Below are 21,827 nucleotides of genomic sequence, written 5' to 3'. Positions count from 1 at the left end.
CGTGTGGCGGGAATCCTGCAGTGGATGGGAGAATTGCAGAGACATAATAATAAAACAGCATGAGCTTGCTGAAAAGTAGAATCAGCAATGTTTCAGCACCCAGGACACAGCGCAGTGGAATCAAATACGGCGAAGGAGATGTCCGGGAAGACAAGAACCCCTCAAAATGGAAGAAGCAAAGGTTGTTACCATAGGGAGGAAACTGACAATTGGTGAAGAGAAACGGTTTAGAACAACGGGATGTCCAGAGCTGGAGCTTGCTAGCCAGGGGTCACAGCAGACCACAGGGACTATGCACGTCTGCCTGCTAGGGCCACAGTTGGGGGCCATGCTGATTCGTAGGATGGAGTCACTTTCCAAATTGGGAGAGCTTAGCTAGACTAGGTGTCTAACTGCCTCTTCTTTCCAGGTGTCCTGATCTATTTCTCGGGCGCGTCTACAAGTTTTTAGACAGGATCGCCAGTTATGATAGTCTCTCCTTCCAGAAAGTTCCCCTCTCTTCGTAACAGTATTTCCATCTTCAGTGTTAGTTTTGCTTTCACTGAATTTAACGAGAATTTAATTCCTCTGTTAACTTGTTTGTGTGGGGATTCTCCTTTGTTTCCTGTGTCTCCGTGACCGTGCTTTATCACCCTCTCAGAGCTCCCAGGGCGGTTCAATGACAGCATGACTGTTTTCATCTCTATTTGAATATGTGAAACACAAAACTTCTTAAATGTTCTTCTTATCCCCATAAAAAATCATGTTCAGAGACATACTTTTGCTTTTCCTCCTGATCGGTGCTTTATCTTTTTAAGAACTCAAAGATGTTAACCACCTTCAGTTCATACAACCATGAACGGACAACGACCCATTCAGTACTGGGCGACTCTGCTAGATGCGCAGGTGGCGCAGACCTACCTTCACCGTTCATTCAGGTGCTGGTGTTTCCACCTGCTAACCCAGACTTCATGGGCCCCTTGATAGAGGCAACCAACTAGTCATCTCGTGCCAGAAGACATCGGGCACACCACACTGAACTTGAGTCATCTTCTGTCCCAATTAACGTTAGTCTTGTCATGTTTTACAAAGAATTTGTCCATTTCATCTAAATTCTTTAGTTAATTGGCATATTTGCTCATTTATCCTTTTATTATCTGTAAGACATGTGATGGTATCATATCTTTGATATTGTGTCCTTTCTTTTTTCTATATTACTCTAGCTAAAGTTTTATCCATCTTTTTTTTTCCAAAAATCAACTCTTGCCCTTATTATTTCTTTTTTTTTCTATTTCATTATATTCTACTCTATTATTACTTTCTCTCTCTTGCTTTTTTTTTCTTTTCTTTATTGGAGGAGGAGGGTTAATTTACCTTTCTATTATTAGCTTCTTTAGGACACATCTTAAATGTTAAACCTGTACTTCATGATGACAATATTTTAAACGACCCAATCTTCCTGTAAGAACTGTTATCACTACATTTTGCTAATTCTGATATGATGTGTTTTCATTATCATTCAGCTCAAAATATATTCTAAACCCTTGAGATTTCTGTTGGATTGTGAATTTCTTATAAGTGTCTTGTTTAATCTTGAAACGGCTTGATATTTTTGCAATATTTTATTCTTACCGATTTCTGATGTAATTCTGGTATAGTCAGATTCCGTATGACTTCAATCCTTCTAAATTTATCAACACTTACTTTATGGCACAGAATCTGAGCAATATGGGTGAATGTTCCAGGTGCACTTGAAAATAGTACGCACTTACATGGCTGTGTGCAGAATTCTGTATTTATCACTTAGGTCAGTTTGTTCACAGCTGTGTCTTCTGTATCCTTATTGATTTTTTCCCTTTGTTTCTTTATTTTAAGCAATTATAAGACAGGGGTGTAAGAATTTCCAATTATAATTGAGGATTTGTCTATTTCTTGCTTAGTTATGTTTTACTTTAAATATTTTGAATTTCTGATAGTACATTATTATATATTTTTGATAAATTCACTTTTATCTTTATAAGATAAATCTATCTTGAGTTCTATTTTTTTGGAGGGAGGGGATATTATGATAGTTCTCCTACTTTCAGTATACATAGTGTTTTCCATAGTTTACCCTTATCATTTCCATGTCTTTATATTTGAAGTGTTCCTCTTCTAAATAATGCAGAGTTTGTCTTCCGTTTCTATCCATCTGACAGTCTCTTCCTTTCAGTGGTAGTACCGAGTCCATTAACATTTAATGTAACCGTTTATAGGATGGGTTTGAGCTCACCTGGTTGCTATTTGTTCTCTTTTGTCCCTTAGTCTTTTTGTTCTTTTGTTCCTGACCTCTTTTCAAATAACTACCTAATTTTTAGTACTGACTTTTGTCTCTTCTATTGTTTTTTAACATTTTTTCCCCTTTTTGTTAAGTGATTGCTCTTGGGATGAACTTTAACTTTCATGGTTCTCATTCAACTAGCATTATGCCCCTGTATGTTCCATGTGAGAACTTTCTAGCATCTTCACTTCTGTACTATATTCACTTCTGTACCAATGTTATACATTTCATGTTTACATTTGTTATAAACCTCAGATTTCATTATTTTAGTTTTCATGATTTTCTTTAAACAATCATGTTACTCTTAGATAATTTTTTAAAAGGGATAAATATTTAAGAAAATATTCCTTTATATTACATGCATGTTTGCAATGTCTAGTGATCTGCATTCATTCCTGTAGCTCCTTATTTCAACATTATATCAATTTGTTTTTGCTGGAAACATTTTCTTTAGCATTTCTTATATTTCAATACTGCTAGGGGCACATGGGTGGCTCAGCTGGTTAAGCCACTGTCTTTGGCTCAGGTCATGGTCCCAGAGTCCTGAGATTGAGTCCCACATGGGGCTTCCTCTGCTCTTCAGGGAGCCTGCTTCTCCTTCTCCCTCAGCCTTTCCCCTTCCTTGTAAAAAAAAAAAAAAAAAAAAAAAGACTGCTAGTTCAAACTCTCTAAGCTTTTGCTACTCTGGAAATGCCCTTATTTTGTTCTAATTTTTGAAAGATATATTTACGAGGTTCTGTATTCTTTTTTTTTAATTTTATTTATTTATTTGACAGAGAGATCACAATTAGGTGGAGAGGCAGGCAGAGAGAGAGGGGGAAGCAGGCTCCCCGCTGAGCAGAGAGCCTGATGTGGGGCTTGATCCCAGGACCCTGAGATCATGACCTGAGCTGAAGGCAGAGGCTTAAGCCACTGAGCCACCCGGGCACCCCGAGGTTCTGTATTCTAATTAACAATTTTTTTTTTCTCTTCAGCATTTGAAAAAGATTCCTCTGCTGTCTTCTGGTTAGAATTGTGTCTAATGAAAAATGTCTTTGTTCTTTTGTATGTAATGTACCTTTTTTCCTCTGGTTCCTTTTAAGATTTTCTTTTTATCCTGGTTTTTGCAGTTTGGCTATGATGTAACTATGTTGGATTTTGTTGTTGTCTTTTATTTTGTTTCATCTCAAGTGCATTTGTTGCTTTGAGGGTTTATCAGATTTGTGAGTTCATGTTTTTGGTGAGATTTGCAAAATTCCAGCCACAATTATTCAAATATGTGATTTTCCTGCCCCACTCTCTCCTCTCTTGCTTTTCTTTTTGGGACTTAAATTACTTTTTTATTTGTCTACTTGATACTACAGGTGATTAATCTCTGGGGTTTGTCATCATTGTCTTTAAAAAAAAATTTTTTTTTAATTTCATTTGTTTAACAGAGAGAGTGCACAAGAGGGGGAGTGGCAGAGGGATGCAGGGCTCCATCCCAGGACCCTGGGATCAGGACCTGAGCCGAAGGCAGACACTGAACCAACTGAGCCCCTCAGGGTCTTGTTTGTTGGTTTTATCTAGTTGTTTTTTCTCCTTGTGATTAGCTTGGACAATTTTCACAGCTTTGCCCTCACTTTCACTGATATGTCATTCTGCTGTCTTCTAGCTTCTGTTGATCTCCTACAATAAATTTTGTATTTCAGGTAATACGTTTTTTAGTTTTAGAATTTCTCTTTACCCAATTTCCAAATTTTTTACAGCTCTCACATCTCTCCTTCAATTCTCCATTATTGTACTTATTTTATCTTTTTATCCACTTAGCCTGCACACTCATGAATAGACCTATTATCGGTATTTTAAAGTCATTATTCACCAGTTCCCAAGTCTAGGATATTTGTAGGTCTATTAATATTGGCTGATTTTCACCTTGACTATGAATTTCACGTTCTTATTTATTTCTCTATTTGGTTTGTCTTTGTTTTTGCTGCATACTAAGTATTAGAAATGATACCTTGCAGGGACTCTGGGTTTTGTTATCTGCCTCTAGAAAGTGTTCAGTTGTTTTTCTGGCAGGAATTAAATTACTAGCAAATTTCCTCTCTTACAAGTGGACTGCTTTTGCCACATATTTGAGTAGATCTATTTTAATTTATCCCTTTGTCCTAACACATAGATTTTAGTCCCAGAAGATAGTCCTTTCTCATAAGGCTTAATTCTCTTTGAGATCTAAAAGGAAGCCTGAAATCTTGAATGAGGCCCTATAATCTGGCAAGCACTCAAAGTTCTGGATTTCTGATGACTTCTAGCCCCTGAAAGATTTCTCCTCAGAGTTCTGAGTCTTCCAGCTGATGTTTAAATGGGTGATCATTAAAGTTTTACTCCAGCACATGCAATTTTGGAATTAGCAGTAATTGTAGGGACTTTTGCACCTGGATTGGGGTGGGGGAGCTAACCTTTCTTTTCTTTCTGGTGTTCTTCCTCTCACTTTCAGCATCTCCTGTTTCTCCAAAATCCAACATTTGACTCATAAGCCCTACAGTACTGATGCCTCCTGCTTGAGCTCTTTCTTTCTGACCTAGAAAAACCTGGACATGTCCCATGGCATGAGACAGAAAAATGTGGATCTTTTCTGTGCTTCTCTTCTTTCAATGATAAAATTCTCTTCAATTTCTGCTGGTTTGGGTCCATCTTGAGTACCTTTAAATAATTGGTTTTTAAATATTTTGTGAAGAGTTTGTAATTGTGGTTGGCAAGGGAGTTATCTGATACAATCCACTTCATTATTGCTAGAAGCTGGAAATCTTCAGAATTACTTTTAAATGCAGCTTAGTCGAGGTTCTGAAGGAGAAAGAAATATCCGCAACCCCAAGTGTGCATGCACTAACCCATCCGATGCCCACCGCTCAGCATCTGAGGTTTTATGTGATCCACTGGCTTTCTGGACCATCTGAGTCTTTGTCCTTCGTCTTTGTCTCTTGCCCAGGTGTTCATGGGGTTGTAATAAATGGAAAAGCTCGAAGATAGACAGTGTCCTCCAGGCATGTGCAGCCTGGTATTAATTTTGTATGTTTTTGGAAATGCAAAGATTGGGACAAGTGAGCTTTGATGTGTGTGTGTGTGTGTGTGTGTGAATGTGCTTATAAGCAGTGAAACAGTCCCTTCTTCCTCTCCCACCCTGCCCTTGAAAAAGTATATGAGGAACCAAAGGTAAAGTTCATTCTGCACACACCTGTGTGAATGACAGCATTCATCACCATACCTTTAAGTATTTTCAGCATCTCTGTTGTGTGGAAACCTAAGTTTGTAAAACAGCAAATAAATGTAGAATTTCCTTAGTGATGATCCAGAACACATCTAAATACATCCGGAGAACTGTCCACTAGAACTCCTTCTCTCCCACCTGCTCTGAGACATTATGTGGGGGGGGGGGGTGTCTGCAGGTTCTTGGGATGCAGCTAGGATTCATGCTTTCCTGATGTGATCAGTTAGATCTTGAGACTGACGCCAATTCCAGTGCACATGAAGCTGAGATCCCCCGAGAATGTCAGTGTGTGTCTTTGTAAAGAGACTCTTGTCCATCTCAGGGACAGGAAACATCCAAAGTATCATGGGAAAGCACTTCCTACTGAGCATGAGTGGTTCTGCTGTGGTAAACACCACAGTTCATATCTGTGATTCTGCCTTTTTATGGCTGACCAAAGTGCCCTTAGTGTGATGGAAACATTTCTCTGGCCCTATTAATATATCCAACAAAGTAAGAGTTCCGTACTTTCAAACCAATTCCTTATTTTTCAGGTGAATTTAATCTCTCCATTTAAGTCTTGAAATGAAATGGTAATAGTTTTATTTCCCTTGCTAAATTTCATATTCCATGAAAAAACAAAACTTTAAAAAAATTATTGATTGTATGTTATTGAACTCCCATTAAGTGATTGACGAGTAAGATCATAAGATGATGAAAAATGATCTGGTCTTCATTTTTAAGAGCTCCTGGCTTAGTAGGGAGAGATAGATGTTGTGAACAATTCAGGCAAAACAAGCCCACACCCTCCTGGGGAAGAGTGAGGACTCATGAATGACTTTGCTCTGGAGATTAGAGCATCCCAGGAGCAGTGTTTGAGCAGGGACGGACAATGAATAGAAGACTCTAGACAGAGAAGAAGGGTGGGCATGCAACCCAGTTTGGCAGGCCAGGCTGTCTTGCTAAGGGTTAGTCTTACTTCCTGTGCTCCTCAGTCTTTTATTCTTCCGGAAGACAAGTAGCTTCACGTGCCCAGCACGCCCAAGGTGGGAAACGTGTCCTGTTCCTGATTACTGGGCTGTGGTTGACACTTCTTCTTCACTGCAAGTAAGCTTATCAGAACGTGAATATGTTTTTGAGGTGAATGAATTATGTCTAATTTTAAAACCACACATAAATTGTCATATTAGATACTTGATGTTACCACATTTTGGCCATAAAACAACCATTTTCACATAGTTTCCAAGACAAGTATTTCAAACTCAAGTCCCCTGTGCCTTTCTAGGACCAAAGTAGTCTTCTCAGCTTTTCTTGTTTTTGTTTTTTGATCACAAGTAATACTGTTGTGAAATCCAAAATTTATGGAGTAAAGACTAAAAATATCCTACCAGTCAAACTCAACTGTCCTCCTCAGTAAATACTTTTATAATATTTGGATTTATCCTTTCATAATTTTTAACAGGGAAAATGATACAAAATCAAAGACCTTATTTCCTTATTTTTTGCTTCATTAGGACTACACCGCACGAAGTGCTTTTGAGTTTCTTCTTTTAAATTCTCAGTATGTTTCAGGGAGCTTGCCATGTGGAAAATACAGAGCTTCCTCATTCTTACCAGAGTGCTAAAGTTGATTTGCTGCCCCCTTTTGAGAGACATTAAGGTTTATCTTAATGTTCCCACTATTTTAATAGTGTGATTGTTTGTACCCAGAAATCTGTATGTACTTGGCAGATCTGATGCTTGGCCAGATTTCTAACAATGTCTGAGTCACTGGGAAGTCATGCAAACTCACATTAGAATCAGTGTTGGAGCTGCAGTCCGAATGCATCATTCTCCTTGAATTGCTGGCTTATTTCTAAATTCACCTCTATTACTTAGTATTATGCAGTTTCTAACCAAAGAACTAAGTGGCTTTTGCCCATTTTTTTCTATCAGCTAACTCTTTGAGAATTTGAAGAAACTCTTATGTATTTAGCCCCTTAGAACTCTCAAAATACATTTAAACCTTTTTATACACAATAGTACATAATTTCTGGAAGCTCGTGGACTTCAGTAAAGAACCCTCTAAATGTCACAAGGAACACTTGTTTTAATACCTCTACCCAAAATTAATAAGTACAGTTTAAAATTCATCATATACAGTCCCATCGATTCCTAGATCACAACTAGAAATAGGAAAACTACTAACGCCATGAACCATTCAAAAATAAATGAACATATGGGCATGGAGGCTTAAGTTTGACAAGTTGGGAACTCATTTGCTTCTTGAGACAGAAAATTCATTCAGCTGGCTCTGCACGGTAACAGCTATAAATATGGTGCCTAAATATTTTATGATTAAACACCATAATTTCAGGAAAGCACAAAACAGATGCTGACTTTCTGTAATGATGACTCCTGCCTTTGTTACCGGTTGGCTCACTTGTGTTATTCACATTCAGTTTCAAACACAAACCTCTCAGAATCATGTGCTAAAGCTTAACTAATCTGCTCTCTTTACGAAAGCATGCATAATACGCCTAAGTATTGCTAATTCAGCAGTGAAAAATAAATTAGACTTTTCAGCCAAACAATTAACACTCAACTTTAAATGCTGCTTGCTAGAGCAAGTAGATAGAAAGTCTACTGTTCTGACATTCACTATTCCTACTGAATGCACCGGAAGGGATTATATTAATATTTCCCCACAAATCTCTTAAAGCAGTTTGTTCATTCTTCCAGGGTTGACATAAATTAAAGAACACTTTATGATTTTCATGGAACAGAAGCTATTTCTTAAACATCTACAAGTACCTCAGCCCTAAGCAGAGTATTAGGACCACCAGAGGACAGCATTTATCACAAGACTGGAGAAGATTCTGACTGTGGGGGTAGTGAGAGGCACCGGGTCCCGTTGACTTTTCTCAAGAGCACACACAGTGAAGGCCCATGTGGCAGGGACTGTGTTCCCGCACACAGCCTACAGACCCTTCCACAATGTGGTCTCCACTCACCTCCACTCCTGTGGAGTCTCACCCTTCTTTCCGTAAATGTATTTGCCATTCTTACCTCCTTGCCGCCCCCTGTGTCCAGCTACTCCCAGCTGCCTCTCTGTTGACTCAGGCATGACCCAGACTTGTCCCCATGCAGCTCTTCAAGATGTCCTTCCAACACCCTTCCCTCCACCTCCACTGGAGTCACCTCAGGCCATCCCATTTGCATCTGTGCCAGTGGTCACCTGCTGGCCTGATGCCCTCTTCCTGCTGCCAGCACAGCACTCAGTATCCATGACTCAGAGTGTGTATGAGAAGCGAGCGTTTGAGGCATGGACACGTCCCTCAGTTTTCACCCAATCTCTTCTGTTCACACTTCCTTCTGTTGACATGCGCTAAGCTTAGAGGTAACATAAAACATCAGCCCATGGTGGGAGTAGTGAGGGATGGAAGCTACATCCTTTTAGCACTGGCTCTAAATAACTAGGTGTAGTATGTAATGTGGAGTCTAGAATGGCACATATCCGTGACATTTGCAAACACACACATGGTGTCAATAAATCACATCAGGTCTCCAAATTCTGAATGAGTCTTACTGTTGGCTTTAAACTATCTCCTTATCAAGAGACACATATGCATTGAGGAGCAAGATGGTGGAGGGGTAGGAGATCATCAGGTCCCTGAAGTTCAACTAAATAGTTATCAAACGCTTCTGAACTACTACAAACTCGATGGGAGCTCGAAGAGAAGAACAACACGTCTAGGAACAGAAAAGTGACCACTTTCTGGAAGGTAGGACATGTGGAGAAGTGAATCCGAGGTGATACATGGGAAGATAGACAGCAGGGGAGGGTCCAGCTCCTGGCAGGCATTGGAGCAGCAGAGCACGAAATTGGGACTTTTAGAAGTCGGCTTCACTGAGGGACGACTCTCCAGAGGCTAAGCAGGGGTGGACCCCTAATGGGGACCATGTGGTCTCAGGACCCACGGGGTCACAGAAAGACCAGGGGTGTCTGGGTGCAGCAGAGTGCCCAGGTATCAAAGTGGAGAAGCCAGCTGGAGAGACAGAACCGAGAAGTGGGCTTTCAGCTCAGGGTAACCTTAAACAGTGATCTGAGGCACAGCTGGGCCACTGCTCTTCAAGCAGGGACCTCACAAGTGGCAGATCCAGGGAGACTCCCTCCTTCCTCCTCTGGGAGGAGCAGCACAGGAACACATCCAGGGGGCTGCTGGGTTTGGAGACTCCAAATGGGGCTATGTGCCCGGGAAAGAAATGCTTGGTCACAATCTGAGTGAGCATGAAGTGCTGCCAGAGGCCAGGGAGATGGAAGAGATTGACTGCTTTCCTCTGAGGGCACACTGAGGAGTGGGGCCCTGAGCTCTTGGCGCCTCTGGGCCAGAGATTGGGAGGCCACCATTTTCATTTATATCCTCCAAAGCAGTAGGGGGAAGTGTTCAGGGTACTGCCTCTTGTTCTTTTTTCTGTGGTGAGTTCCCAAGCATGAACCCAAGCAGACTGCTTAGCCTGGTCCCTGGCAAGGGCAGTGCAAAGACATTGAGAATTGCTGCCACAGGCCCCTTCCCCAAAAGATCAGAAAGAACATCCAGCCAAGACCAAGTTTGCCAATCAGTAAGAACCATGGAACTCCAGAGCTAGAGGAATGCAACAGATAGAATTCATGGATTTTTCCCCATGATCCTTCAGTTTTTCAAAGTTAGTTTTTTTAAAATTTATTTTTATCTTATTCCTTTTTTGTTTGTTTTGTTTTAGGATTTATTTATTTATTTGAGAAAGAGAGATTGAGAGAGAGAGAGAGAGAGCACACATGAGAAGGTAGAGGGTCAGAGTGAGAAGCAGGCTCCCTGCTGATCAGGGAGCCTGATGTGGGACTCGATCCAGGGACTCCAGGATCATGACCTGAGCTGAAGGCAGTTGCTTAACCAACTGAGCCCCCCAGGGGCCTTCTTATTTTGTTTTTAGGAAAAGTTTTCCTCTTTCCTATTTTAATGTTTTTAACTATTTTATCTTATCAATACCTTTCTAAAAATCTTTTTAAATTTTCTTTGTTATAGTAATATTCTATCCCTTCATTGTATTTAACCTTATTTTGTGTGTATATATAGGTTTTTCTTTCTTTAAAATTTTGGGATGCAGTTTCTTCTAATAGATCAAAATATACCCTCAATCTAGTGCATGGCTTTGTTCTAGTCTCCAGGCAGATCACATTCTTTCTTTCTTTTTTTTTTTTTCTTTTTTCAACCAGTATCTTATCTTGTCAATTCCTTTTTTAAAATCTTTTAAAATTTTCATCTTTATAATAATATTTTATCCCTTCATTGTGTTTAGCCATATATATATATATATATATACATATGTGTGTGTGTGTGTGTGTGTGTGTATAGATATATATATATTCTTTCTTTAAAATTTTGGGAGGCAGTTTCTTCTAACAGACCAAAATACACCCAGAATGAAGTGATGAAGTGTGTGGCTCTGTTCTATTTACCAATCTAATATATATATTATATACATATAATTAAATTAAATACATTAAATATACATAAAATACATATATATGATACATATTTTATAAATAATTTTTCCCCTTCTTTCTGCTCCCCCCAGTTTCTGGTCTTATCTGATTTAGTAAGTGTATATTATTCCAGGTCATTGGTACCTTTTAGTATTTTGTTCTCTCATTTATCTGGAAAAAATGACAAGGTGGGAAAACCCACCACAGAATAAAGAACAAGAGGCTGTACTGATGGCTAGGGACCTGATCAATATGAGCATTAGTAATATGTCAGAACTAGAGCTCAGAATGATGATTATCAAGGTGCTATCTGGGCTCAAAAAAAGCATGGAAGATAGTAGAGGATTCCTTCCTGGGGAAATAAAAACCTATTTCTGGAGAAGTAAGAACAAAACAAAACAAAACTAAACTAAACTAAAATCTAACCAAGTTGAAATAAGAAAAGCTATTAGTGATATCCAATAAAAAAAAAAAAATGGTGGCTCTTATTGCTAGGATAAGTGAGACCAAAGAGAGAATTAGTGATATAGAACACCAAACGATGGAGAGTAAAGTAGCTGAGAAAAAGAGAGACAAACAACTACTGGACCACAGACGGAGAATAAGAGGGGTAAGTGATACCATAAGGCAAACAATATTAGAATAATTGGGATCCCAGAAGAAGAAGAAAGAGAGAGGGGCAGAAAGTATATTGGAGCAATTTATAGCAGAGAATTTCCCTAATTTCATGAAGGAACAAGCATCAAAATCCAGGAGGCACAGAGAAACTCACTCAAAATCAATAAAAATAAGTTTATATCCCATCACCTAATAATAAAACTTACAATTTTCAGTGACAAAGAGAAAATCCTAAAAGCAGCTTGGCACAAGAGATCTGTAGGATACAAAGGTAGAAGTATAAGATTGGCATCAGACCTATTCACAGAGACCTGGCAGTCCAGGAAGGACTGGCATGATAAATGAGAAAAATATGCAGCCAAGAATACTACACCCAGCTAAGCTGTCATTGAAAAGAGAAAGAGAGATAAAAACATTCCACGACATACAAAAACTAAAAGAATTTGCAAATATCAAACCAACCCTACAAAAAATGTTAAAAGGGGTCCTCTAAGCAAAGAGAGAGCCTAAAAGTAACATACCAGGAAAGAACAGAGACCATATGCAGTAACAGTCACCTTACATGCAATACAGTGGCACTAAATTCATATCTCTCAATAGTTACCCTGAATGTAAATGGGCTAAATGCCCCAATCAAAGGACAAAGTGTATCAGAATGGATAAAAAACAAGACCCATCAACATGCTGTCTGTAAGAAACTCATTTTAGACCAAGACACCTCCAGATTTAAAGTGAGGAGGTGGAAAACCATTTACCATGATAATGGACATCAAAAGAAAGCTTGGTGGCAATCCTTATATCAGATAAATTATATTTTAGGCCAAAGACTATAATAAGAGATGAGGAAGGACACTATATCATACTTAAAGGGTCTGTCCAACAAGAACATGTAAAAATTTTGAATATCTATGCCCCTAACATGGAAGCATAGATTATATAAACCACTTATATAAACCAATTAATAACAAAACCAAAGAAACACATCAATAATATACAATAATAATAGGGAACTTTAACACTTCCCCCCCTCACTGAAATGGACAGATCATCTAAGCAAAAGATCAACAAGGAAATAAAGGTCTTAAATAACACACTGGACCAGAAGGACATCACAGATATATTCAGAACATTCCATCCCAAAGCAACAGAATACACATTCTTCTCTAGAGCACATGGAACATTCTCCAGAATAGATCACATCCTGGTAACAAATCAGATCTCAGCTGGTACCAAGAGATTGGGATCATTTCCTGCATATTTTAATACCACTATGCTCTGAAACTAGAACTCAATCAGAAGATGAAATTTGGAAAAAAGTCAAATACATGAAGGCTAAAGAGCATTCTACCAAAGAATAAATGGGTCAACCAGAAAATTAAGGAATAATTTTTTAAAAAATCGTGGAAACAAATGAAAATGAAAACACAACTGTTCAAAACCTTTGGGACACAGCAAAGGCAGTTCTGAGAGGAAAGTATATAGCAATACAGGACTTTCTCAAAATACAAGTAGGTCTCAAATACACATCCCAACCCTACACCTAAATGAGCTTCAGAAAGAACAGCAAAGGAAGCCAAACCCATCAGAAGAAGAGAAATAATAAATATCAGAGCAGAAATCAATGAAATAGGAACCAAAAGAACAGTAGAACAAATCAATAAAACTAGGACCTGGTTCTTTGAAAGAATTAATAAGACTGATAAACCACTGGCCAGACTTATCAAAAAGAAAAGAGAAAGGACCTAAATTAATAAAATCATGAATGAAAGAGGAGAGATCACAACCAACACCAAAGAAATGTAGACAATTATAAGAACATATTATGAGCAACTATACACCAGCAAATTTGACAATCTGAAAGAAATGAATAGATTCCTAGAGATATATAAACCACCAAAACTGACCCAGGAAGAAATAGAAAACCTGAGTAGACCCATATCCAGTAAGGAGATTGAAGCAGTCATCAAAAATCTCCCAACACACAAGAATCCAGGGCTAGATGGCTTCCCAGGGGAATTCTACCAGACATGTAAAGAAGAATTAATACCTAGTATCCTGAAACTGTTCAAAAAAATAGAAATGGAAGGAAAACTTCCAAACTCATTCTATGAGGCCAGTATTATCTTTAACCCCAAACCAGACAAGATCCCATCAAAAAGATTTAAAGACCAATATCCTTGATGAACACAGATGGAAAAATTCTCACCAAAATACTAGCCAATATGATCCAACAGTACATTAAAAGAATTATTCACCACAACAAAGTGGGATTTATTCCTGGGCTGCAAGGTTGGTTCAATATCCACAAATCAATCAATGTGAAAAAATACATTAATGAAGGAAAGAACAAGAACCATATGATACTCTCAATAGATGCTGAAAAAACATTTGACAAAGTACAACATTCTTTCTTTCTTTTTTTTTTTTAGATTTTATTTATTTATTTGACAGAGAGAGACACAGCAAGAGTGGGAGCACAAGCAGCAGGACTGGGAGAGGAAGTAGCAGGCTTCCCACAGAGCAAGAAGCCTGATGTGGAGCTCGATCCCAGCACCCTGGGATCATGACCTGAGCCAGAGGCAGATGCTTAATGACTGAGCCACCCAGGTGCCCAGTACAGCATCCTTTCTTGATTAAAAACTCTTCACAGTGTAGGGACAGAGGGTGCATACCTTGATATCCTAAGAGCCATCTATGAAAAACTCACAATGAATACCATTCTCAATGGGGAAAAACAGAGAGCTTTTCCCCTAAGGTCAGGAACACAGCAGGGCTGTCCACTATCACCACCACAATTCAACAGAGTACTAGAAGTCCTAGCCTCTGCAATCAGTCTAAAAAAAAAAAAAAAATTAAAGGCACCTGAATTGGCAAAGAAGAAGTCAAACTCTCACTCTTTGAAGATGATACCATGCTTTATGTGAAAAACACAGAAGACTCTATGCCAAAACTGTTAGAACTCATACAGAAATTCAATCAAGTGTCAGGATATAGAATCAATGCATGGAAATCTGTTGCATTTCTATACACCAACAGCCAGACAGAAGGACAGAAATTACGGAGTCAATCCCATTTACAATTGCATCCCAAAACCATAAATACCTAGGAATAAACCTAACCAAAGAGGAAAAGAATCTATACTCAGAAAACCATAAAGTACTCATGAAAGAAATTGAAGAAGACACAAAGAAATGGAAAAATGTTCCATGTTTATGGATTAGAAGAAAAAATATTGTGAAAATGCCTATGCCACCTAAAGCAATCTACACATTTAATGCAATCCCTATCAAAATACCTTCAAATTTTTTTCAAAGACATAGAACAAATAGTCCTAAAATTTATATGGAAATAGCAAAGACCTTGAATATCCAGAGGAATGTTGAAAAAGAAAACCAAAGTTGGCAGCATCACAATTCCAGAGTTCAAGCTCTATTACAAAGCTGTCATCATCAAGACAGCATGGTACTGGCACAAAAACAGACCCATAGATCAGTGGAACAGAAGAGAGAGCCCAGAAGTCGAGCCTCAACTCTACGGTCAACTCATCTTCGACAAAGTGGGAAAGGAAGTTCAATAGAAAAAAGAGTCTCTTCAACAGATGGTGTTGGGGAAACTGGGCAGCCACACGCTGGACAGCCACATGCAAAAGAATAAAAACAGATCATTTCCTTACACCACACAGAAAAATAGACTCAAAATGGATGAAAGACCTCAATGTGAGACAGGAATCCATCAAAATCCTTGAGGAGAACACAAACAGCAGCCTCTTTGACCTCAGCCACAGCAACTGCTTCCTAGAAACATCACCAAAGGCAAGGGAAGCAAGGGCAAGAATGAACTATTGGGACTTCATCAAGACCAAAAGCTTTTGCACAAGGAAGGAAACAGTTAACAAAACCAAAAGACAACTGACAGAATGGGAGAAGATATTTGCAAACGACATATCAGATAAAGGACTAGTGTCCAGAATCTATAAAGAACTTAGCAAACTCAACACCCAAAGAACCAATAATCCAATCAAGAAATGGGCAGAAGACTTGAACAGACATTTCTGCAAAGAAGACATCCAGATGGCCAATAGACACATGAAAAAGTGCTCCACATCACTAGACATGAGGGAAATACAAATCAAAACCACAGTGAGAAACCACCTCACACCAGTCAGAATGGCTAAAAATAACCAGTCAGGAAACGACAGATGTTGGCGAGGATGCAGAGAAAGGGGAACCCTCCTACACTGTTGGTGGGAATGCAAGCTGGTGCAGCCACTCTGGAACAGCATGGAGGTTCCTCAAAAAGTTGAAAATAGAGCTAGCCTACCATTCAACAATCTCACCACTGAGTATTTACCCTACAGATACAAATGTAGTGATCCCAAGAGGCACGTGCTCCCAAGTGTTTATAGCAGCAACGTCCACAATAGCCAAACTATGGGAAGAACCTAGATGTCCATCAACAGATGAATGGATAAAGAATATGTGGTATATATACACAATGGAATATTTTGCAGCCATCAAAAAGAGAAATCTTGCCATTTACAATGATGTGGATGGAACTAGAGCGTATCATGCTTATTTCACAAGTCAATCAGAGAAAGACAATTATCCCATGATCTCTCTGTTATTAGGAATCTGAGAGCAAGGGAGGGCTTGTTGGGGGAAGAGACAGAAAAATGAAACAAGATGGGATCAGGAGGGAGACAAAACTTAAGAGACTCTTAATCTCAGGAAACAAACTGAGGGTTTCTGGAGCGGGGGTAGGGAGAGGGTGGCTGTGTGATGGACACTGGGGAGGGTATGTGCTATGGTGAGTGTTGTGAATTGTGTAAGACTGATGATTCACAGACCTGTACCCCCAGGGAAAATAATACATTGTATGTTCATTTAAAAAAAAAGAGAGAGAGAGAGACACACATGCATGTATTCATTCTGGGTTAACCCTGTTGTGGCGAATGGTTTACCTAAGAGCAGCCGCTGCTGTTGGCGGGCCCCCGGTACCTCATAGTCTGCAACAAACAGACTGGGGTGACCTCTGCACAAAGCCGTAGCTGGGTGGGGCCCAAGGTGAACACACACTCTTGCTGTCATGTCCCCTCTGACAGCTTGGAGGGTGGGAGCACCACGTCCCCTTTTTCCGATTCCTCACGGCCAGCTCCTCCTTCACACCACCTGCCTCCAACTCCTCAAGTCCCTCTGAGATGGGAAACAAGACAAAAACACATCAATGATGTCACCCTTCCCAGGAACACAGGAAACATCGACACACATGAACCCTGTGTAGAAAGCTGCAGACAACCTCCAGGTGGTCTGGTCCTTCTCACTCAGGCAATTCAGTCTTCCACCTGGAACCTGTGCAAGAGACCAGCCAGGCCCGTTCAAGGAGGAGATGCCTGCCTGTGGGAGGTGAAGGCACAGTAAGGACACAGCAGAAGTGCGGACCCTGGAAACACCAGGTGATACAGTGTGAACAAGATCGACAACAGTGTGGTTCTGGTGGTTTCTGGTTGTTGCAATGTTGTTCACACAAAATGATGCCCTGAGGGCTTCCTGTGTTCCAGAAACCCGGTGTGCCACACTGATACTTTATGGTCGACTACTTCTCAAATCCTGAGTGGCCAAAAGAATGATCCGGGAGGGCCTGTCCATAACAGAGACAACATTAACATTTCAGAGATTCGCTGTCTTGGGTGATGGTCACGGACTACCAGAAAGACCCATGGTTACCTTTCTTTCTTTTCAACTGTGGTGAGGGAGAGCCTCTTGGAGGACAGAGGGAGAAGGACTTTCTGCCTGAAGCAGCCCCTCTCTCACCAAGACCCTGACAGCTCCTCGTGGAGCAGTAGAGTCACCCAGGGGACCACTCACCCATGTAGCAGGGCCCACGGCTTCTGCCACCTTGCCTGTCCTCATGCTGTCCCAGATACCAACAGAAACCCTACCAGGAGGGAATGAAACATGTGTCACTTCGAAGACGAGAGTACGAGAACTGTGAGAGTGTTTATGACACTAGTTCCTCCAAGGTGGGGGTTAGGAGAAGCTCGTAGCGCCTCAGCCTTGTCTCCCTACTTCCACCTACTCTGGGACAGCAGACGTGCTGCTGGGACAGACTTCTTCTTACCGCGAACTTGTCTGCCATGTCAGAATTCATTAAATTAAGTGACAGTAGATGTTGGACTTAGACCTATCGAGAAAGTTACCGCGCACCTGGAAAGGCTGAGCATCAGCTACGGTCTTGTTTGGGACGACCAGCCCCTTGAGAGCCAGGCTGTTCTTCACACTTCAAAAGAAGAGCAAGGAGTCACTTCTGAAGACCCGGCCTTATTTGATTATGAGACTACAAACCCGTGGAGTCCACCGGTTTTTACTTGAAAGGAGAGGCAAACATAGGTAGTAATGTAAAGTTTTAAAGATCTTACTCAGACCATAGTCTTAGAATTATCATCAAAAAATGAGCTTAGGCTACTTCTGTTGAGGCTTTAGGTGGGCTGAAAAAGGGGTTATATCTTACCCCCTGGTTTATTTTTCCTTTGCCTCTTTGCCCAAATAGAAGCATATTGGAAGTTACTAGTCACACAATGAAATAAAAATCTATGCAAATCTTTGATTTTGATAGCTCTGAATAGACATAAAGCCTAGAGTTTTCAGCTCTGAATAGATATAAATCCTAGAGTTCTCGAAATGTCACAGAACTGTGTACAGCTGGGCACAATTATTATTATTTTTTTTTTACTAGATTCTTGGGCCCACCAAAGCCTCTTTATTACCCTTTTCCTGGGACCAGGACTTAAATCAGAAATCTCAGTGGCCAGTGCTGTAAAATGCAGCTAAGATCGCAGGCAGAATAAAATATCCTCAAAAAATACTAAGCTGGTAATAATAGTGAGGTCATAAGAAGCATCAAATGTTTGTCTTAATAATCATACTTAGTTATGTAGGAGACTGCACTATATCTTACATGCCTATTATTTAATCCTACAGCATGTCTCTGTTCTTCACATTCTAAACACACACAAAAGAGTATCTGAGAGAGTAAGGAAGGACACCAAGGTCTGAGAGCCAAAGGCCTCTGTTCCTCGCTGAGATCCATGCTCGCTCCTCGCGGGGTCGCTGGCCGTCTGCATCCTTCCCGGCCCGACTGGGAGAACGCATCTGGAGAGCAGGGCCTGGGCTATGTCCCTCCTCATCGTCCCAGAGACTTTTTCCAACAGTAAAATGGGGATGACAGTACCCGCCTCACTGGGGTTCGTGAGGCTTAAGCGATTTTTTTGACTATGAGACGGTGTATGTAAACACGAGTTGTCACGCCTGGCCCTGAGTACACAGGCGGGAGATGCCTTTCCTCCTTCTGAGAGTTTTGAATAAAAGGCATTAATTCAAACATCGTCCTCCACATTCCAGATCCCGCACCTGACGTTAGTTTCAAATACCACCTCTGTGTGCCCTGGTTAAAAAAAAAAAAAATCCCACGTAACCCTTTTGAGGCACTGAATTTGCTCCAACTGATTTGCACTAATTTGGTTCCCAGTTAAGCACATGGAGGGAGCAGAAATTCTAATCTGTTGTAACATTTATTCTTTTTCCTACTCTCGGGTAAATAGATTAGTATCGTTAGGATTAGGTTTGCAAAGATATGCCCAATGGGTATAGGCGCGGGGGTCTGTGTCTGCGTGTGCGTGCGAGCGCGACAGAGGGAAGAGACTCCCTGCGCTGCGAGGGAGCGAGGCCGGCTCAGAGAACCAAGTCTACCAACACCGAGACAGCGGCGTGTTCCTTTGATTTACGGTCTGTCCTTCCCCGCACGACGGGAAGCCGGCGAGGGGTGGATACCCTGCGGCGATCTTTGCTCCGGGCGAGGGCTGCGCGCATCGAATCCTCCCGCGGCACCCGTGCGCGCACACTTGGATCCGTCCACGTCTCCATAAACGCGCTCTAAAAGGCTCTATCCTTCCATCATCAACGTGGACAAAGGTTTGCTTCTACACGGACACGGGTTTTGGTGTCTTACTATTTTTCTAGAACTTTGCTCTAACGTAGAAAGACCGCATCAGTGTGTTCCCAACTTGGTCCTCATCTTCGGTGGGACACACAGTCACCACGCGGTCCTGACCCCGCTGACCTGCGGCGGGGTCCTGCGGAGAGCCTCCGAACCGTTCAAGGTGACCCTCCTGCCACACGGGACTCATCAGACACCTCTGAGCCCCACGGCCAGTGGGTGCCCCCTCCCCCACCTGCGCAGCTCTGGGACGGCGTCCCTGGGCCCGACCTGCGGCTCGTGCGCGCCCGGCGTCGGCGGCTGCGCGTGGGAGAACCACGTGCGCCCCTGCCCGACGCTGAGATTTTTCAGGCCTTTGCAAGTTAAAGTTCTTATCTGCCCTACCAGGTCCCCAATAACCGTGGTGATTATCGAGGCCAAGGATGGATTATCTCAGGAGGTAGGGCTGATTGCGAATCCCCTTTCCAAGCGCCCAGACGCAGCGCTGGGGCGCGGGGTTCCCCGTGGCTGTCTGGCTGTGGAGCCCACGGGACCCCTGCACAGATCGGCCGGCCCGGCCTCCCACCCGCCCGGGTGCTGAGTTTCCCGGGGCCGCGGACAGGCAGCGGTGCCTGGAGCCGCAGAGGCCCTTGGCGGCCGCGCTCTCCTCCTCCCGGGGTGCCGTCCTTGGCCCCCCGCCCCCTAACCGACTGGCCAGGCGCGTCCCTGGCGCAGCAAACATGACTGCTCCTCCCTTCTCCGACGCTGGCCCGTGGCTTGGCCAGACCATGTCCTCACCCTGTTCTCCCTGAGGTTACAGGCCGCCTGCTCAGCTCCCCCGGGATGGGGTCACTGCTGGGCATTTAAATCTACCTGTCATTCCTTTCTCAGCACCCGGCAAAGTTCCTGGCATGAAGGATACTTCCAGTAAGTGTCTGATGAGTAGAACATCACTGTCGTGGCTTCCAAGCGTGTCAACGATAACTGATGGCAGCGCTTACCCTGATCCGCACAGGCGCTCCCGACCCTTCCCTGGGGAAGACTGAGTCGAGTCTCTGTTGGTCTTGTCTCTTGGGGAGAGAGCTTTTATACATGTGCTGGAGAACTGGACACAATCATACAGATTTTGTTTCATGAGCATTTTTAGAAATAGAGCTAAGGTGACTTGAAAATATTTTTAAAAGGAAGTTGGTTGAGGATCTGACCCTGGTTTCAGCTCAGGTCATGATCTCAGGGTAGGGGGGTCGAGCCCCGGCGGGCTCTTGATCAGCTCGGAGGTAGGTGGTCTCTCTCTCTCTCTCTCTCTCCCAAATAACGAAATGAAATATTTAAAAAAATAAAAATGAGGAAATTAACTCATCGTCCATCATATTGCCTATGGGTTCCTGAAATGCGCTACAGAATGGAAGTCCAGAACTGACTGAAATGTCATCTCACATACACGTAAAAGTATGCTTTCTCATACACACACGCAAATGCACACGACATCAAGTAAAGCTGAAGCTCAAAATAACGGTTTCAAAGCAAGGCAACACTTGTGATTCCTGATCTTTAAATAGCAATGTTTTTATACATTTAAGGAAATTAGACTTCTGGTAGTACTTCAGTAGACACTTGAAGAACTGTTCTGTGTGTATGAAAATCACCGGGTGGTACCTTTCTTTCAAGATCGGTAAGTAATAGCTCCGCTCACATTTTAAAATTAAACATATATGAAATATTCTTAACTTTAGACTATAAAAACTCTAGATGTTGTTGGAGAGGTCAGTTTCCCACAGAGGGGACAGCCTGTGCCGTAAGGAGGGGTAGAAGAACTGCCCCTGTCCCGTAGAATCCTAAAGTTCTTTAAGGAAATAAAACTGGAAATACAAAAGCAACACTTTCCTAGTTCCTCCCCTACCTTCTCATCTCAAGTATCAACAAACATTTTTAAACCCATCTGGCATAAACCTTATTTATCATATGGATTAATTTTCAATATTTTGTCTCAAACATCCTGCCATGCTTGTGGACACGCTGTCCCCCACAGGGCGCCGCCATCGTCTGGCCGCCCGAGGAACGCAAGCAGCGTTGTGAATGGTGGCGGACCGGGGGGAGAGATGTGGCGGGTGAGATCAGGATTGCAGGGCTGGGATGCTGGTTCTGAAAACTGTGGTGTGTGTTCCTTGAGATCTCCTGGCGAGTCCTGTGAACCTGGGCAGTGAGTGCAGAGTCTCCAACGGTCC

This window comes from Mustela nigripes, chromosome 8 (genome assembly GCF_022355385.1).
Source record: "Mustela nigripes isolate SB6536 chromosome 8, MUSNIG.SB6536, whole genome shotgun sequence".
Lineage (NCBI taxonomy): Eukaryota > Metazoa > Chordata > Mammalia > Carnivora > Mustelidae > Mustela > Mustela nigripes.
Note: the sequence above shows the minus strand (reverse complement) of the source record.